Source organism: Sinocyclocheilus anshuiensis, unplaced genomic scaffold (genome assembly GCF_001515605.1).
Source record: "Sinocyclocheilus anshuiensis isolate Anshui unplaced genomic scaffold, SAMN03320099.WGS_v1.1 scaffold859, whole genome shotgun sequence".
Lineage (NCBI taxonomy): Eukaryota > Metazoa > Chordata > Actinopteri > Cypriniformes > Cyprinidae > Sinocyclocheilus > Sinocyclocheilus anshuiensis.
The window spans coordinates 151,155-172,352 of record NW_015542370.1 but is presented as its reverse complement, the minus strand read 5'-3'; the positions used below and the strand labels follow the sequence as shown (position 1 = coordinate 172,352).

Genomic DNA, 21,198 nt, shown 5'->3' with positions numbered 1-21,198 from the left:
CTAAAAATGCACTCATCACTTTATTCAGCCTTATTATATATTTTATTAAAACATGCAAAATCTTTTCAGTAATGAGATGTTTATTGTGGACGCAGATTAGGCCATATAGTATTCTATATGAAACATCTCTGCTGTCACTGTACTTTGTGTTTTAGATGCAAAACTGCAAGCTTATCTTAACATAATCAATATTTGTCACTGTTCATCATACAGGACCACTGAATGAAACACAGATGACAATTAACACCCAAATTAACAAATTAATTGAAGAAAAAAAACAGCATACATCATGATAATTTTTAACCATTTGTTTATATTCTAGGCTATATTATTATCAAAGTAAGTCTTGTACTTTCCAAACCAAGCAAATAGCATTTAAACATTTGTTTATATGGCATATTATGTCCAACACGGAGCATTATTTTGAACTGATTAAATATAGGCAAGCGGATCATTGTTTAAGCTTAAACCAGACAAACAGCATTTCTTACAACGTGTTTTCACACTAGAGCTTTTGGTGCAGACGTAAGTCTACTTCTGGGCAGAGTTTGGTTTATTTGGTATGAATGTTTTCTTCTAAACTCAAAACCAAGTCTGCTTGAAAAGGTGGGCTTGTTCACGAATCTTGAAGTGCAATATTCAACTTTCAAGCATGCTTCTGGTCGTAATAGTAAATTGCATTTCTCATAGCTACATGGCTCTGAATAGAGTCTGTAATATAGATATTTATTTCAACTGTCTTTGTATCAGAGTCTTTGATAATTGTTCCCTAAATGTATTTATTCAGACTCTCAATAGCTTCCTCTTGAGAGTATTTTCTCCATTCATCTGGGATCTTGCCACGCCTCTGATAGGTTTTTTCATAGTGATTTTCCAGATCTGTTTGGAATCTGCACACAAACCACTTCCAGTATGGCAGCTCAGAGAGATCTGGGGTGATGCTCCATGAAGCATATTTAGGACCTCCTTTTCTGTATTCCTTCCAGGGAACTTTGACATCATCTGAACTATTTGGATAAAAAGATTGATTGCTGGCTACTGCTGATGTGCAGATGTTGATAGCTAGGTTTGTTGTTCCTCTGTAAAACCACCCATTCAATCCATTATTACGATGGAAAGGCACACTATGATCTCCATCATGGTTTTTTATTGTGTTTGTGCAGATGGATGCACAGAAAGGACACTGAACCCAACAGCACTGACAGAAGTGATCAATCAAAATCTCATCTGGTCTGTCTTTGTGTTCCAGCTTTACTGGAAAAGTTTCTGTGCTGAATTTACTGATTATGTCAGTTATTATAGAAGGAAGTTCTTTCTTTATCACATCTTCTAGGAAGCTGACTTCAACATCATCCTGATTCACTCCAGTGAGGTCATTTACAGAGAATACCAGCACACCCGAGAGCTGTCGAGTGAAATGATGCAACCACAAATCAGCATTAGCCTGTTTGGCAGATTCATGTGCTGCTTCTGTGATCTGTTGCTCCAGCAGTTTAATGCTGTTTTCGATCTTGGGTCGAACACTATCTTCAAATCTTTCAGTGATGTACTGACTGACTTCACCTCTGATAAAATTCTTGAAGTGTTCTTTAGGATTTTTAATGTATATCATGTATGCGTTGAAGTCCTGTTTTTCTGCCAGTGTCCTCAGGATGTGTTTCTCCAGATTTGATCGGTTCCCATTTAGTGATTCACAGTTTGTCCTCATTTCATCTGCTAAATCTCTAGCAGTTTTTTTGTAGACATTCTGCTGAATGGGATCTTTGAGTTTATTACAAACAAATTCACCAAAAATAGCAGTTGATGATGCTCCTTGACAGTATTTCTGGAAAATGCTGTAGTACTCTTCACGCTTTCTATTAAAATAGAGAACAGGATCATTGATTTCCCTGAAGAGTTTGTATTGATCAGTGAATGTCTTGTTTGTTCTGTGGCATATGCAAAGTACCAGATCCATGAAGAATTCACTCTTGAACACATATTTCACTTTTGGCCCATCTTCATGCTGTGTTAATCTTGTCTTTATGTAATCTGTGAGTTGCTGAATGTAGCTAATGTTGTAGCCCATCTTTGCAATGTTATATGACTGAATCATTTTATCTGTCTGCTCAGCAATGTCTGTGATTAAGTCTCTTATCTGGATGTCATCCTCTTTAGATAAAGCATCATTTAGACCAAGCTTCTCTTTAGCTCCTTTGTACATATTTTTTCAATACTCCTGTAAATCCACAGGATTTCTTTAACCGTACACATTCTGAATAGCTCGGCAAACAGGACATATCTTTGTGCTTACTGCTCTCTTTCATACATTCTAAAGGGAGACTTTTATAGGTCTTAATTAGGAGCATTTTCACATCTCTTAATATGTCAATATCTTTGACCAAAGGAGTGTCTCTGATGATCTCTTCTGTCTGTTTTTTCCAAACGAACTCAAATTGTGTTTTCATGACATTTTCATCAGTTGCTTGGTCTTTAAATTTTAAGGCAAGTTCTTTGCTCTTTTCAAAGAGAATGTTTTCGTGTTGTCTTCTCTGAGCATCATTCTTTTTCTTAAGTTCACGCTGCTGAAGAACCTCATTTAATTTTCTCTTAGTTTCCCTCACAATGTTTTCTTGAAGATGTTTGATTTTTATCTCAAATGAAGCTTTCCACTGATTCAGTATACCTGCATCTCTGTCTTTCTCAAATAATTCAGATATTGTCTTTTTCACTTCTTTACTTTTTGCTTTCAGTTCTGTTTGAAGATCAGTTTCATCAACAACATAAATTGCTTCATTTTCTATTTTGTTATGAAGCTTGTTTTCAATTTCCAGCATGGCACTCCGAAGGCTCCAGGTCCACTTGTTGTGTTCAGTCTCTAGTTTCTTGTATGTTGCGATTTCCAGACAATTTCCAGCATGGCACTCCGAAGGCTCCAGGTCCACTTGCTGTGTTCAGTCTCTAGTTTCTTGTATGTTGCGATTTCCAGAGAATTTTTGAAGCTCAACACAAACTGTTCATTAAGCAAAGCCTCCCAGAGATCTTTAATACGGTCTCTTAGGTGTGTCAGCATTATGCCGTCTGATTTTGAAGCATGTGATAGAACAGTTTGTTTCAGTTCTAGAATGTTCTCGCAGTAGTTTGGGTTTGGTGGAGCCATGGGTGGGCTGCCCTCCCAGAGCTGAGCAAAATACTTCACATCATTCTGGATATCAAACGCAATCACATCACTGAATCCCTCAGCATTACAGACTTCCTCTCTAGCAGCGATTTTTGTCATTTCATCCAGTTTCTCCTGTAGTCGTCTCCTTCCCTCCATGTTTTTCTCTCCAGCAGTAATATCTGAGACATTCTGATGCACAAACATGCAGCTTGGATTCAGTCTGAATTTATTCATCCTCATGAAGGCCCGAACAACAATCTGAAGAATGTCCTGCATCTCAGATGGGTTTTCTCCAAATATATTGATGAGGGTCATATTTCCAAGACCAACAACAAATGTTGCCATTTCATTGTCACGATGTGTAGTTGACCTTCCGGCCAGTTCTTGTGCACGAAGTCCTTCAGTATCAACAACTAAAATATAGTCAAACTTCATCTCTGTTTTCATCTCCTCTGACACTTTGAGCAGCTGCATGAAAGCTCCTCTGGTGCACCTGCCAGCACTGACGGCAAACTGGAGTCCAAACATGGCATTCAGCATGGTGGATTTGCCAGAACTCTGAATCCCTAAAATTGACAGCACAAAGAGTTTCTGGTCTCCCAGTTTCTTAACAAGTTCATCTAGAACAGCAGAGATCCAGCTGAGGGGAATATGAGCAACATCTCCATCCATCAGCTCCATGGGAAATCCAGAGATCATCATCTCTGCTGCAAGACTGGGGAGAGAACAGACGTCAAACTGCAGGCTTTGCTTGATCTTCTTCACAGACGACCACGATTCATAAATCTGTCCAAACTCTCTCAGGATGTGCTCCAAGACAAAACTTGTCCTATTAATTTGCTCTGATATGTTTTCCAGGTTTGTTTGTTCAATCTGCAGTTTGTCTAGTTTGTCAGGCGTCTTTTTCAATGTTGAGACTTCATGCCATTTAACATCATACTCCTTATGAAGTCCACAGAGCTCATCTGAAGTGAAGTCATCCAACGGGTTCATCATCCATCTGATGAAATAGTTTTTTTCATTGTTGCTCTGTGATTTCGTTGTTTCAATAAATTTCCTCATACACTCACTCAATCCTTGTTCTACTTGCTTTTCTCTTATTTCTCTCATGTTCTTCTGTTTGATACTTTTATCTCCTCTAGATTTTCTCCTTGTAGATGATGTAGCTCTTTGTTCATTTCACACCAGTCATGCCACAGTTTCCCCTGATGGGGCAGGATTGTTTCTTTCACTGTTGATGGATCTTTTCCTCTCAGTAAACCCATGATCTGATCTGCTGCCTGTTTTCCTCTCTGACACTCTGGACCATCCTCATCTACTCTGATTTCTGTGTGTTCGGCCACATCTTCAAGCTTGAAGCTCTTTTTTTGCTTGATCAAAGTCTCTTTGACAGTCTTTCTTATTTGCTCAGATAAATCAGCTTGGTTTTTGTTTAAAATACCAATTATGAATTTTCCATTCCCTAGTTCAGTTTTATCACAGTTATTGTCGGTGAGAAGACAAATGAGAGGCTGAGGAGACCTGAAGAGTGATCTCACCAAACCCTTGTAGTGGTTCTTCTGTCCCAAATCTGGTAAGAAGAGGACATTTGCTGAAGCCATACTGGTCAAAATGTCATATTGTTCCTCATTGGCTCCTGCATCACCATGAAGATTACAGAAAGCAACACAGTCATCAAATGCGTCTTTCTTTGTCCCAGAAGGACAGTATCAGGCGATCTCCACCACTCCATCCATCAGTAATCTCAGTAGTTTGGGTTTGGTGGAGCCATGGGTGGGCTGCCCTCCCAGAGCTGAGCAAAATACTTCACATCATTCTGGATATCAAACGCAATCACATCACTGAATCCCTCAGCATTACAGACTTCCTCTCTAGCAGCGATTTTTGTCATTTCATCCAGTTTCTCCTGTAGTCGTCTCCTTCCCTCCATGTTTTTCTCTCCAGCAGTAATATCTGAGACATTCTGATGCACAAACATGCAGCTTGGATTCAGTCTGAATTTATTCATCCTCATGAAGGCCCGAACAACAATCTGAAGAATGTCCTGCATCTCAGATGGGTTTTCTCCAAATATATTGATGAGGGTCATATTTCCAAGACCAACAACAAATGTTGCCATTTCATTGTCACGATGTGTAGTTGACCTTCCGGCCAGTTCTTGTGCACGAAGTCCTTCAGTATCAACAACTAAAATATAGTCAAACTTCATCTCTGTTTTCATCTCCTCTGACACTTTGAGCAGCTGCATGAAAGCTCCTCTGGTGCACCTGCCAGCACTGACGGCAAACTGGAGTCCAAACATGGCATTCAGCATGGTGGATTTGCCAGAACTCTGAATCCCTAAAATTGACAGCACAAAGAGTTTCTGGTCTCCCAGTTTCTTAACAAGTTCATCTAGAACAGCAGAGATCCAGCTGAGGGGAATATGAGCAACATCTCCATCCATCAGCTCCATGGGAAATCCAGAGATCATCATCTCTGCTGCAAGACTGGGGAGAGAACAGACGTCAAACTGCAGGCTTTGCTTGATCTTCTTCACAGACGACCACGATTCATAAATCTGTCCAAACTCTCTCAGGATGTGCTCCAAGACAAAACTTGTCCTATTAATTTGCTCTGATATGTTTTCCAGGTTTGTTTGTTCAATCTGCAGTTTGTCTAGTTTGTCAGGCGTCTTTTTCAATGTTGAGACTTCATGCCATTTAACATCATACTCCTTATGAAGTCCACAGAGCTCATCTGAAGTGAAGTCATCCAACGGGTTCATCATCCATCTGATGAAATAGTTTTTTTCATTGTTGCTCTGTGATTTCGTTGTTTCAATAAATTTCCTCATACACTCACTCAATCCTTGTTCTACTTGCTTTTCTCTTATTTCTCTCATGTTCTTCTGTTTGATACTTTTATCTCCTCTAGATTTTCTCCTTGTAGATGATGTAGCTCTTTGTTCATTTCACACCAGTCATGCCACAGTTTCCCCTGATGGGGCAGGATTGTTTCTTTCACTGTTGATGGATCTTTTCCTCTCAGTAAACCCATGATCTGATCTGCTGCCTGTTTTCCTCTCTGACACTCTGGACCATCCTCATCTACTCTGATTTCTGTGTGTTCGGCCACATCTTCAAGCTTGAAGCTCTTTTTTTGCTTGATCAAAGTCTCTTTGACAGTCTTTCTTATTTGCTCAGATAAATCAGCTTGGTTTTTGTTTAAAATACCAATTATGAATTTTCCATTCCCTAGTTCAGTTTTATCACAGTTATTGTCGGTGAGAAGACAAATGAGAGGCTGAGGAGACCTGAAGAGTGATCTCACCAAACCCTTGTAGTGGTTCTTCTGTCCCAAATCTGGTAAGAAGAGGACATTTGCTGAAGCCATACTGGTCAAAATGTCATATTGTTCCTCATTGGCTCCTGCATCACCATGAAGATTACAGAAAGCAACACAGTCATCAAATGCGTCTTTCTTTGTCCCAGAAGGACAGTATCAGGCGATCTCCACCACTCCATCCATCAGTAATCTGCTTCTGCTGCCGCCTGAGCAGTTCCTGTGGAAGAACGTGTTGTGTTTCTCATTGATGAGGCTGTTCATCAGCTGAGACTTAGATGAAGATACAGAGCCAAACCTGAAGAAAGCCACCATTGGAGTCTCAGTCTTGTAGACCGGCTGGGTTTGACTGATGATCTGATTGTTGCTGTTCTTCATCTTCCAGCTCTTGTTGATTTGTCTAAATGTCCAGAGAGGAAACTCAATCTGTTGTGTGAATGGATCAGGAACAAGCAGAGGCAGTGCATACTGACACTGTGAGAGTTTAGTCACCATCATCTGCTTCAGGAAACCATCAGCACAATGATACACTGCCATCTGAACATCCATCGGGTGAATATCAGGATTATAATTTGCACTAACTTCTTTAACTTCATTCTTTCTGTGGTTTATGACGGTGTATCTTGCTCTGTAGTCCATGTTCATCAGCTTTTGTAGGAATGAGTTTACAAGTTCATTCTCTTCCTGTGGTTCCTGAGACTGAAATGATGACCTGGTTATTTCCAAAATGTCGGCTGTTTTCATTTTATCTCATCGTCTTTTTGTCAGATCTAGTCTATCATAGAGTTCTTTTAGCAGTTCATTGGTTTTTGGTCCAGCCTTTGGGGTTTGAACGGTTTCATCTTTCTGTAAATGCATAAAGACATTAATATATAAAATATAATCTGCTATCGTGTCACATTAGCAGAGATAATAGCCTGATATACACAGAATAGAAAAAGAAACTACAGCGAAGATCTACGGTAATGAAAATATAGATAAGAAATAGTTTTGCAAGAATCGTTTTGAGAATATACACACAATTCAGTTAATTTAAGGCCCTGTCCTTTGAAAGGGATGAAAACTTAATTCTCTGTGGTGTAATATTTGCAATTCAAATTTTACAGGTGTCCATATACACAATACATTTTGAATGAGAAAAGACATCCCTAGTCCACTAAAGGAATTAGTACTCAACTCTTAATGGTTATTAAACCTTCAGGTCCTATAAATATCCCTGACCCTTGTTGTTATTTACACTGATCACTTACCTGTAAAGAAGAAGCTGTTTGTGAGCAGCACATTTTCATGTCCTCCATTTCTTTTCTTCTGTCTTCTTCATACTCTGCGGAGTTTACTCCCATTAGTTCATCTTGCTTCTGTTGTTCTATTAACTTAATGTTGTCTTCATAAATCTTACACAGTTGTTCTCTCAGAGATTTCTCATTCTTTATCTCTTTTGTGAACATCTCACGTTGTTTGTTCCAGTTTTGCCTTTCTTCCTCCCTCTTTATCTTAGTCTTTTCTATTTGTACTTCATGTTTGGCCTGAAGATCTTCTTTCTGTCTTTTGATTTCATTTCTCTCTTCTTTAAGTCCCTGATAAGATTCATCCCACTTCTTTCGTCCTAATTTTCTCAATTTCCTTTATTCTTTTCTCATTCTCTTCATCACGATTCCGTCTTTCTTCCTCCATCTCCATCCTTATTTTCTTTTTCTCTTTTTTATGTTTGGCCAGGAGTTCTTCTCTCTCTCTCTTCAGTTCCTCCACTTTATCCATTAGCATCTTAATTTGTGCTTCTTGTTTTTCTCTTTCCATCTGTCTGATCATCTTACATGTGTAGTAACTCCCTCCATTTGCTGTCACCATGTCACTGATTTTCTTCAGTAGTTCAGACACCTGCATACGGTCTTCAGTCTTATTATTATTAAACACATGGTATCTGTTTCCACATTGTTCAATGAGCTTCATCAAAGCAGATTCAGGATTTCCCAGGTATTCTTCCATGTTCATGGTCTTCAGCTCATCTCCTTTAGTGAAGAGCACCATGGTGTACATTAATGAGTTTTCACCAAAAGTCTCTTGAATGATCTTCACAGCGTTTTCCTCCTCCTGAGTGAAACGTCCCACTGGTATCAGTAAGAGAAACACATGTGGTCCTGGCAGAATCATTGAGATGCAGTTGGTGATTTCTCTCTGGATCTCTTCATGACTGAGTTTAGTATCAAACAGTCCTGGAGTGTCGATCACAGTAATTTGTCTGCCATCGATCTCAGCCGTCTCTCTTTGACACTCTTTAGTAACTGACTCTTGAGACACTTGTGCTTTAAATACTTCTCTCCCTAAGATGGTGTTTCCAGTTGCACTCTTCCCAACTCCAGTTTTTCCCAGCAGGACAATCCTCACTTCATCTGAAACTTCTCTTAAATCTGAAAAGAGAAAACTGCTTGAGTCATGCTGCTAGAAACAGTGTCATTTAAAGTTGCATCCTACATGTTATCTGGAAAAAAATCTGTCTGAATTATTACTAATACAAAATAAACTGAAATCAAATAAAAATTACTCAATTGAATTTTGTGAATTTCACTGAAAGGAGTCAAATTATTTCCTTATGAAATCAATTCCTTATGAAGCCAAAACTCAGGAACTCACACAAGACAGATGCCATGCAATAAAACAATAAAACTGATCTGGAGAAGGGATCTCCAAAGAGAACAAACAACACCTCTCCCCTTGCTCATTTATGACCCCCTTCCTCCCTCTCCCCTCCCTGCCTCTGACTCTCCCCTCTTCTCCCCCAAAAGCAAGAATATCCATATGTCACGTGTTATATCTTGTGAATATGTTGTTTCCCTTTCATGTTTGATATCATTCTAAAGGTCTTTGTACGATTGGTAAATTGGTCTCAATTTCACAGTAGTCATTTATATTATGAGAAAGATTGAACACTTTTGTAGAATTGTGTTCTGCTGAGGAGGGGGTGTGTTCCCCTTTAGGGGTCTGTGAGAATGTTTATCTATCTCCAGCCAGGTGTGACCCTGGATCACAGAACCTAACAACCAAAAGGTCTTTTATGTTTTTACAACTGATTTGAAGATTTATTTTGTTTTTCTTATTTGGGTAAAGAAAGTGACAAAACAATACTTTGGGACTCTGTAGTCAGAAAAACCCCCATGCAGTGTGTGAGAGTCCCTGGAGCTCTGCACTAGAACTCTCACTGCTGTGTGTCTCTCTGCTGTCAGGTATGATTCAAAAATGTAATTGTGTTAACCACATTGTGCCCATAGAGCACACTATAGTTGTTTGTGTTTCTACATGTGCACATAGGCTAGTTAAGTTTATTCTTTAAAACACACGATTACTTTGCTGTAAGTGTTCTTTGAAATACTTAGGTAAAAGGTTGTTGATGCTATGCATTTTAGACCGTGTGTCTTGTGTTAAATTAGGATAGCTGTTACATGTGTGACTGTTAAATTTGTTTGGCTCCTGCGTGGAACACTGGGCTATTTTCCATGTAGCTACAGTATCTATGTACAGGAGCAGGGTTGCCATGTGTCTACAATGTGATTCACAATTGCATTATCCTTTCTAAATTGACTTCTAATTGTATCATTACGGTTCGCTACAGGAGGCCTTTGTTCACCCCCCCCCGGAGCCGTGTGAGACACTTTTTATTATGGATGGATGCGCTTTATTTCACTTCTTTTGGACTGATGCACTGCAACACCCGCTGACTGCCATTAAACAGCTTGGAAGATCAAAGACAATTTTTAATATAACTCCGACTGGATTCGTCTGAAAGAAGAAAATCATATACACCTAGGATGACTTGAGGGTGAGTAATTCATGGGCTAATTTTCATTTTTGGGTGAACTAACCCTTTAAGGGTAGATAATTTTATCAGTTGTTTATTGCAATAATACATATTTACAATAACTTTGTCTAGTGCTTAAATTAAAGTTTATAGCATGATTTGTGAAAATTTAACTATACTGAATGACATAGCATAAACTTCTTCATGGCTAGTTTTTGCGTATTTCATTTCATTCTGTAACCTACTTGTTCTACAGATCTGTGTGTACTAGTGTTAAATGCTAACATTTATGACAGATAATATCATGATAATTTTTGTGTTTCCCTTACCAAATGTCGTATCCTTTCAGCAAAAACCTGTCCATGGCTTTTTTGATTGCTTTGTTTAAGTGCAGGTGTCCTGACATTTTATCCTACTCGTCAGATTGTCCTACCAGGGTTTACTGCCCATGCGCACATCAATATTGCATCCTTTTTCTCATGCTGAACAACAATATTTAATGTATCTGCATTACTGTAAGAGTAGGTTTAGGGTTGGGGTAGGTGTAGACTTTAACCTGTTAACCCGCACCGGCCCGCGGGCCGGAAGGGCGTGTTTAGGCGTGTCTAACTTAGCAGTTAATGGGACAGTCACAAGCCTCCCGGATTTCATCCAAAATATCTTAAATTGTGTTCTGAAGACGAACAAAGCTTTTACGGGTTTGGAACGACATGGGGGTAAGTGATTAATGACAACATTTTCATTTTGGGGTGGAGTATCCCTTTAACATTACAGAAACTACAGAAAATGATCCAGATGATGCTTTCCTACCGGTACAGAAAAGCAGCCCGATGCTATCGTAACGTCACCTGGTACAGAAAAGTAGCATATACGTTATCATTAACGTTAGCTTTAATGTTACTGTAACAGCAGGGGATTGTTGGCATATAAAAACAATGAGTAATTTTCTCTTTTTTGATGTATTAATATAAAAGACAGACAGCAGCTGGTAAATGCAGTTGCTTTAATGCACGAATCCAATAATTGATCCACATTCGATTTATTTCTCAACAATTTGTTCACTTGAGTCATAAATGACTGTTATTGATTATATTTGCCATGATATAATGTATTTTGACATGATTTTGTATGTGTATCGAGCACCAAAAACAGCGAAAGTGAACGTGCCTTGGGCCGCGAGTGTTGTCAGAGACGCCACGCGGCTCTCTGAACAACTTTCAAGCAGAGAATTGAGTACTTTCATGTTATCTTGTGCTTGAAGGCTGTAAAAACGCTTGAAAGTTTTAATTGGCAAGGCTTAAAAACACATGCAAATGATCAACTTTAGTGAGTGGCCAGATCGGAGCAGTCACAGATCAGTCATCTGTCCCGAGCGTCTTTCACACTGGCCTCTGCCATCAGACAGTCATTACCTGACCTGGTCACGATCAAATATGTTAGCTTTGCTTGGCAACATAGGTCTCAGCAGAGTTTGGTGCTTGTAGTATTAAAGCCCTCCTTGTTAGTGCGTCCGGCTCCTATGGCGGAGACCCGGGTTCGAGACCCACTCAGAACAAGAACGAGGTGTGGCGGTGAGGACCCGGGAGAGAGGGGTTACATTGGTGCCGTGACCCAGATGGGAGTGAGGTTTTAGGGGGGTGAGTGTAACGGAGGCCAGCGAGTAGGTGCTGTGCAGGTAATCCTCACTCCCCTGATCTCAAGAGACGCGCTAGTGGCTGCAGTCTTTAGCTTCCTTGTTAGCTTTGCTTGGCAACATAAAGGAAATGTATGCATTTATTTGTAAATCAAACTGATTGAAAACTAAAGTAAATGAGGGGAGTTGAAAAATGTCTTATCCTGTGGCTCCCTCTAGTGGAGTGCAACTATCCACAGGGGGCATTTTTGCTCAACCAATGCAAGTCTATGGGAATTTTTTTATATTTGACAATTATTTATATGAAAACTGTTAGTCTGATCAGTTAGAAAAGTTATAGCAACAAACTACAGATCAGGTCCAAGGTCTCAGCAGAGTTTGGTGCTTGTAGTATTAAAGCCCTCCTTGTTAGTGCGTCCGGCTCCCATGCCGGAGACCCGGGTTCGAGACCCACTCGGAACAAGAACGAGGTGTGGCAGTGAGGACCCGGGAGAGAGGGGTTACATTGGTGCTGTGACCCGGATGGGAGTGTGGTTTAGGGGGGTGAGGTTAACGGAGGCCAGCGAGTAGATGCTGTGCAGGTAATCCTCTCTCCCCTGATCTCAAGAGACGCGCTAGTGGCTGCAGTCTTTAGCTTCCTTGTTAGTGCATCCACCTCTCATGCCGGAGATCCAGGTTCGAGACCCACTAGGAAAAAGAGCGAGGTGTGGCGGTGAGGACCCGGGAGAGAGGGATTACATATACATATTCATTACATTAATAAACTGTATATTGAATTTGATATTTTAATAGCATCTTAATACATTAAGCCATATTAAGTGTTTATTTTTTTCTACAGGAGGAAAACGCTTAACGAGAGACTTCATATTCTGCTGTTCTGTGGCCACAGATTTGCGGGTCTTGTCTTTTTCTCCTATAGATGACTTGCAGGACCCTGTACGTTACGGTACTAAATTAGTTTTAATCGTTTAATCACAACCACAGCGTCTTGTCTCCATTGGCAACACGCACGATTTGTGTCGATTGCAAGTGACGTCGCAGGTAGCGGAGAGTGCAAGTGGCGATTGCAAGTGACTTCGTAATTTAGTTTATTTTTTCTTGTCTTCACCACCTGGCTACTGTTGTTAAATGTTTATTCAAAAATTAGATTCAAACAAAAAATAAGAAATAAATAGAACAAAATAAAAAATAAATACTGCAAGTGACGTCACTAGCGGAAGCGCAAGTGTCTGAGAGTGCAATCTGAGAATGCAAGTCTGAGAGTGCAAGTGCAAGTCTGCAGCCAGACCCTCTTGGATAAAGCAGCGTTTGTGAGCGCAGTGCTGCTTCGTGTACAGCCACTACCGGGGAAACTGCTATTTTTACGGCTCCAAAAGCGGCACCTAGTGGCAAAGAGTGAATTTGCATTTTCATTCAGACTCACGGGAAAAGACCAACAAGTGGGCGGGCAATATGCTAATGTTTCAGGTTGACGTCAACATGAAATGGCTGGGGATTTTCTCATGCTGAACAACAATATTTAATGTATCTGCATTACTGTAAGAGTAGGTTTAGGGTTGGGGTAGGTGTAGACTTTAACCTGTTAACCCGCACCGGCCCGCGGGCCGGAAGGGCGTGTTTAGGCGTGTCTAACTTAGCAGTTAATGGGACAGTCACAAGCCTCCCGGATTTCATCCAAAATATCTTAAATTGTGTTCTGAAGACGAACAAAGCTTTTACGGGTTTGGAACGACATGGGGGTAAGTGATTAATGACAACATTTTCATTTTGGGGTGGAGTATCCCTTTAACATTACAGAAACTACAGAAAATGATCCAGATGATGCTTTCCTACCGGTACAGAAAAGCAGCCCGATGCTATCGTAACGTCACCTGGTACAGAAAAGTAGCATATACGTTATCATTAACGTTAGCTTTAATGTTACTGTAACAGCAGGGGATTGTTGGCATATAAAAACAATGAGTAATTTTCTCTTTTTTGATGTATTAATATAAAAGACAGACAGCAGCTGGTAAATGCAGTTGCTTTAATGCACGAATCCAATAATTGATCCACATTCGATTTATTTCTCAACAATTTGTTCACTTGAGTCATAAATGACTGTTATTGATTATATTTGCCATGATATAATGTATTTTGACATGATTTTGTATGTGTATCGAGCACCAAAAACAGCGAAAGTGAACGTGCCTTGGGCCGCGAGTGTTGTCAGAGACGCCACGCGGCTCTCTGAACAACTTTCAAGCAGAGAATTGAGTACTTTCATGTTATCTTGTGCTTGAAGGCTGTAAAAACGCTTGAAAGTTTTAATTGGCAAGGCTTAAAAACACATGCAAATGATCAACTTTAGTGAGTGGCCAGATCGGAGCAGTCACAGATCAGTCATCTGTCCCGAGCGTCTTTCACACTGGCCTCTGCCATCAGACAGTCATTACCTGACCTGGTCACGATCAAATATGTTAGCTTTGCTTGGCAACATAGGTCTCAGCAGAGTTTGGTGCTTGTAGTATTAAAGCCCTCCTTGTTAGTGCGTCCGGCTCCTATGGCGGAGACCCGGGTTCGAGACCCACTCAGAACAAGAACGAGGTGTGGCGGTGAGGACCCGGGAGAGAGGGGTTACATTGGTGCCGTGACCCAGATGGGAGTGAGGTTTTAGGGGGGTGAGTGTAACGGAGGCCAGCGAGTAGGTGCTGTGCAGGTAATCCTCACTCCCCTGATCTCAAGAGACGCGCTAGTGGCTGCAGTCTTTAGCTTCCTTGTTAGCTTTGCTTGGCAACATAAAGGAAATGTATGCATTTATTTGTAAATCAAACTGATTGAAAACTAAAGTAAATGAGGGGAGTTGAAAAATGTCTTATCCTGTGGCTCCCTCTAGTGGAGTGCAACTATCCACAGGGGGCATTTTTGCTCAACCAATGCAAGTCTATGGGAATTTTTTTATATTTGACAATTATTTATATGAAAACTGTTAGTCTGATCAGTTAGAAAAGTTATAGCAACAAACTACAGATCAGGTCCAAGGTCTCAGCAGAGTTTGGTGCTTGTAGTATTAAAGCCCTCCTTGTTAGTGCGTCCGGCTCCCATGCCGGAGACCCGGGTTCGAGACCCACTCGGAACAAGAACGAGGTGTGGCAGTGAGGACCCGGGAGAGAGGGGTTACATTGGTGCTGTGACCCGGATGGGAGTGTGGTTTAGGGGGGTGAGGTTAACGGAGGCCAGCGAGTAGATGCTGTGCAGGTAATCCTCTCTCCCCTGATCTCAAGAGACGCGCTAGTGGCTGCAGTCTTTAGCTTCCTTGTTAGTGCATCCACCTCTCATGCCGGAGATCCAGGTTCGAGACCCACTAGGAAAAAGAGCGAGGTGTGGCGGTGAGGACCCGGGAGAGAGGGATTACATATACATATTCATTACATTAATAAACTGTATATTGAATTTGATATTTTAATAGCATCTTAATACATTAAGCCATATTAAGTGTTTATTTTTTTCTACAGGAGGAAAACGCTTAACGAGAGACTTCATATTCTGCTGTTCTGTGGCCACAGATTTGCGGGTCTTGTCTTTTTCTCCTATAGATGACTTGCAGGACCCTGTACGTTACGGTACTAAATTAGTTTTAATCGTTTAATCACAACCACAGCGTCTTGTCTCCATTGGCAACACGCACGATTTGTGTCGATTGCAAGTGACGTCGCAGGTAGCGGAGAGTGCAAGTGGCGATTGCAAGTGACTTCGTAATTTAGTTTATTTTTTCTTGTCTTCACCACCTGGCTACTGTTGTTAAATGTTTATTCAAAAATTAGATTCAAACAAAAAATAAGAAATAAATAGAACAAAATAAAAAATAAATACTGCAAGTGACGTCACTAGCGGAAGCGCAAGTGTCTGAGAGTGCAATCTGAGAATGCAAGTCTGAGAGTGCAAGTGCAAGTCTGCAGCCAGACCCTCTTGGATAAAGCAGCGTTTGTGAGCGCAGTGCTGCTTCGTGTACAGCCACTACCGGGGAAACTGCTATTTTTACGGCTCCAAAAGCGGCACCTAGTGGCAAAGAGTGAATTTGCATTTTCATTCAGACTCACGGGAAAAGACCAACAAGTGGGCGGGCAATATGCTAATGTTTCAGGTTGACGTCAACATGAAATGGCTGGGGATTCGTTTTAAAAACGACTCGTTTTAATGATTCAGAGTCGACTCCTTCTTTTGAGAGACAATTACTTTATACACGGTGCACTTTCAGATTTAAAACTTTGCAGGATGTTTTCATTCACTTAGAGCTGTGTTACACACTGCATGAAAGGTAATTTTCAAAAATCCATAATAGGGGCACTTTAAATGTCATGAAGAAAATGTATTTAACACACTATCCCTGACAATTTTTAGAAATTTCTAATAAAATTAATTAATACTTCTCCAAACTAACATTTTATGGTCTACTGAAACTGATTTTAAACTGTTTGGTGGGTGTTGCAATCTAATTCCAAATTTAATTTCAGAAAAGTTGAAAAGCTGAAAAAGCAGGTTATGTTTAGGTCTGAGCAATAATAATTGTTATAATAATAAATGTTGCTTTGTAAGCAGGGCCATCACTGATAGGATGAAAGTATTGTAGCCTCGCCCGAGGCCTTATTTATCAACAGTGCGTACGCACAGATGTGTGCGCAAGAACAGTTTCATGCAAAGTGTGGGATCTACTAACTTATACTTATGTAGGAATGTGTGTAAATATAAGCACAATTCTGAGCATGCTTAAGCAGAGAATCTAGTTGTAGAATGGTGATACTACAAAAAGGATGTGCTGCCGTGTATTTCCTGTGTCTGTTAATTGCAATTACTCAATTAGAAATTTCATAGTTCAAGCTAGACATTTGAATAATTGGTGTGTAACGCTATAAAATACAGCTGGGAAGTCATCTGAAATGTAGCGTCATGGCTGATCTAACTTTGCTGGAAGATTTGGCAAACCATATGCTGCGCAGAGAATGCATTTTCAAAGACCATGCTGATCTGTTTAGTGAGAGCACAGAATGGCTTCTCAGTCGGTACTGCTTTCTTTGCCATTATTTCTGTGAGGACATATACATTCATGTGATTTATAAGGGGAGTTGATGTCACCATATATGGTTCATTGGAGGCCTTTCTGAATACAAAACACCATGAACGTGAACGAGCATGATGCTTAAGAACGTGTGGGATTTATCAACAATGATTACTTACTGGTGTGCGTAAGAACCGTGTGCGCATGTTTTATAACTACTGATTTTTTTTGTACTTACACACTCATCATCAATCACATCAAGTCTTAAAAAAAATTTTAAAGGTTTTTTTTTGGCAATAAAATAAGTGAGTGATGTGTAGGTTAAACTTAATATACTTTTTGCAAACAAAACTCACACAAGGTTTTCCTCTGGATTTCTTTTTTCTCTTTGTTGCTGTCTTTGATTTTTCCATCATCTTTGTCTTCTTCTACTTTAACTGAACCTCCAGATCTGCTCTGCTCTTCATCCTTTAATGTTCCTTCTATTTCCACATACAAGTCATGGATGGGAAATTGAATCTTTTCTTCATTGAGCATCTTCTCTACTCTTTCATGCACCTCAGAGTGCAATCCTGATTTTTGTCTATCAAAGTGAAGATGTCCACCTCCACATTCCTGTATTAATTGATGAATACAGTTATTGTTTATCTGCACCTCATCAGTCAACACTATAGTGTGTTTAAAAGCCTTCTCACTGAATTCATTCAGCACATATTTCACTCCGTTTCTGTCCTTGTCACTGAAGTCATTCTGCTGCAGTACAAGTATGATCGCATGAGGTCCTGGAGCAGACAGATTCACACACTCTTTCACTCTATGTGTGATCTGAGAGTCTGATAGATTTGTGTGCAGCAGGTGAGGAGCGTTCATGACTGTGACATCTCTGTCCTTCAGTTTTCCTCTGTGTTTCTCAATGTGCAGCTCTTCATCAGCAGGTGGTGCTTCACTCTGAAATGCTGCTCTTCCTAAAATGATGTTTCCCACTCTGCTGTTTTCTGTTAGATTCTTCCCCAGCAGAACAATCCTCAAATCACTCACTGAAACAGAACACAAATATCAGTAAGACTCGTAACTGAGAAATGTTTCTCTAGGTGTTATATAGACCTTCCTGACACATACACACAGGTTTTCTAGAATTATGATGAATTATTAAACATTTGCAGCACTCAGTATTAAGAATTAACATATAATTGACTTACTGTTAGGCCGGTCACCAGGTGGACATTGTCGTCCTCTTCTAACTGCAAACAAAATAACACACAATGCTGTAGAAATTTCTCAAAATACTTCTTTAACCAATTTTTGTAATAATCTAAATTTAAAGGAATAGTTCACACACACACACACACACACAATGTTATTCCACCCCTGTATTATTTTCATGAAACGCAAATGTTGGTTTTCCACTAGGAAACATCCATTTTTATTCTTTATCATCATTTTATATCTTTCTGTATAAGGTGCACCATATTTATTATTTATATATGTTGTTTGGAATCAGAGATGTTCACAAGTCTTTAACTTGGAGTCCGAGTCAAGTCTGAAGTCTTTATTGCTCGAGTCTGATTCAAATCTCGAGTCTTTGGTCATGAGTCTGAGTCGAGTCTCAAGTCATTTAATGGCGTGCTAAAAAAATCCCATTCAGAATCCTCATGTATTGAAATCTTCCTATTTATGAAGCTGTTTTATAGGCTAGAAATATATGATCTATGATCTGCTTTGCAAAAAAAAAAAAGGTGTTAAGATGTCAGATTAATGTACATTCAGCCTGTTATATCCATTACCATGTTCAAAACAGTTTTTCTGTAATCAAATTCTATAATTAAGAGTCCTATCTACCATGACACATAAGGAAATATGTGACACAGATATTACAAAACCATACAAATAAAGTATTTATTTATGATATAAGTCAGGGCTATTCAATTAAAGTTCCAAGAGGCGAGGCCTCTATATTTTCTTCCAAGCAGAGGTCCGGACAAAAATAAAAAATAAATAAAAAATACATTTTTACATGTATTGTATTTTTGCATTTAGATACATGTGAGGCCGTGTGACAGAAAAAATACTGTTTCTGTTCATGGTTTTCCTGCTGAAATCTATACTGTTTTAATATTTTACTTAAAAGCGTTATCTACTAAAAACAATGTAGCTACAATAATCAAAACGTTCTCATCTTGAGCAGAAAAGAAAGATAGCAGTTTCAAAGTTTAAGTTCTGTCCTAGCCATCTAACAACAATTTTCCCAATTATAATTACATGATTCTTTTGAAATGTTCTTAGCCTACAGATTAATAATGCTAGATCAGAAACATCTTGTCACATCTGGTTTGAACAGCCAGAGCCATAGGTTATAGATAGATAAATAGATAGTAAGAAAAATAACTATATTTGCAGCGTTGTTTTTTTTTTCTGCTGGATTTTAGTGAAAGTAACCTATAATTTTGCTGCTCATGGTGTTTCTGTTCTGTTGTTAAAATAACCGCGTCATCGCAGTGTAGCGGCCAAAACTATGTATTTGCATGCATCACATTATAATGCAGTGTGCCCTTTAAGAGACTGATCACTTAACTTTTTTTTTATTTTATTTTTTTTTATTATTAGACGTTAAAGACATAACATGCAACATTTACAACTTTAACAAGATATCCAAAAAGATAACACAATTAAAGGAATGGGTTTACATTACATAGAAAATAAAAATAAAAATCAATAATAATACTTAAAGAAAAAAAAGACAACATATACCCGTTCAATTGTCAAATGACTGATCACTTAACTTATAACGCACGCTATGTGGCGATGACGTAGAAGGACTACGTGCCGGTGTAATGAGAACCACTATGGATGATAAATTCGCTCTGTCTTCTTGTTATTATTTTGTCTTGACTTTTATTTGTAACGCCAAGAAAGAGTTAATCTCTCATGTATGAGAGGAGCGCCTTGCCGTGTACCAGCCATTAAATGTGTGGGACACCAACTCTTCGTTTTCCATGTCTTTCATTGCATGGATTTAACGAGTTATCCGAGTCAAAGCGTTACAATTGGCGCCCGAACAACTGAAGCTGGACCCGTCATCTATGTGGAATCTACCGCGATGAAGCCCTAAATCTACGGAGTTGGGGAGCTGTGAGAGTGTTCAATCGGCATCGTGGGAAGACGGTGAGATTAGCTTGCTAACGCTGGGTAGGGATGGGCGTATCGATCCAAAGTATCGATATATCGATATTGACGCGAGTATCGAAAGTATCGATACTCAAACAAAAAATATCGATACTAAGGTGTGTTTTATTTACCAGTGATTTTAATTCAAAAAAAAAAAATGCGTACAATATGCATTGAATTGGACGAATAACCTTTGTTAGCGAGTAATTGTGTAGGATAGAACTATTTTCCTGTTCATCTGAACACGCAAATGTTGCAAGACAGAATCAGTCAATCACAGAGAGCGTTCACTCACTGCTGACAGTGCATTCAAACAGGGCTACTTTTCCCAAAAGTATCATAAGAAAGCATCAAAGCTTTTGGGAACGGCAGCCCTGAACAATGATTATCAGAGGACAGAGAAAAAAAAACATGTGTTTGAGTTATTTCACTATAAACAAACTGAAATTGTAGCCTACATAGTTTGTGCAATTACAGTTATTTAAATTGAACGTTGAAAGATAATATTGGTCATGTTCTATTCTGTAATGTTAATAGAAATCATACACTGTCAGAATAAAAAGGTTGCATTTTATGTATGCAGTAGTGACGTAGAAGGACTACGTGACTGTGTAATGAGAACCACTATGGATGATAAGTTCGCTCTGCCTTCTTGTTATTACTTTGTCTTTACTTTTATTTGTAACGCCAAGAAAGAGTTAATCTCTCATGTATGAGAGGAGCGCCTTGCCGTGTACCAGCCATTAAATATGTGGGACACCAACTCTTCGTTTTCCATGTCTTTCATTGCATGGATTTAACGAGTTATCCGAGTCAAAGCGTTACAATTGGCGCCCGAACAACTGAAGCTGGACCCGTCATCTATGTGGAATCTACCGCGATGAAGCCCTAAATCTACGGAGTTGGGGAGCTGTGAGAGTGTTCAATCGGCATCGTGGGAAGACGGTGAGATTAGCTTGCTAACGCTGGGTAGGGATGGGCGTATCGATCCAAAGTATCGATATATCGATATTGACGCGAGTATCGAAAGTATCGATACTCAAACAAAAAAATATCGATACTAAGGTGTGTTTTATTTACCAGTGATTTTGTTTATTTAACAAACA

General features: G+C 39.5%; 1 pseudogene; it reads right to left on the bottom strand.

The window, feature by feature from the left end:
• Positions 1-451: 451 nt before the first annotated feature.
• The window catches only part of LOC107692223 (interferon-induced very large GTPase 1-like), a 35,922-nt pseudogene continuing 15,175 nt past the window's right edge, over positions 452-21,198 (bottom strand).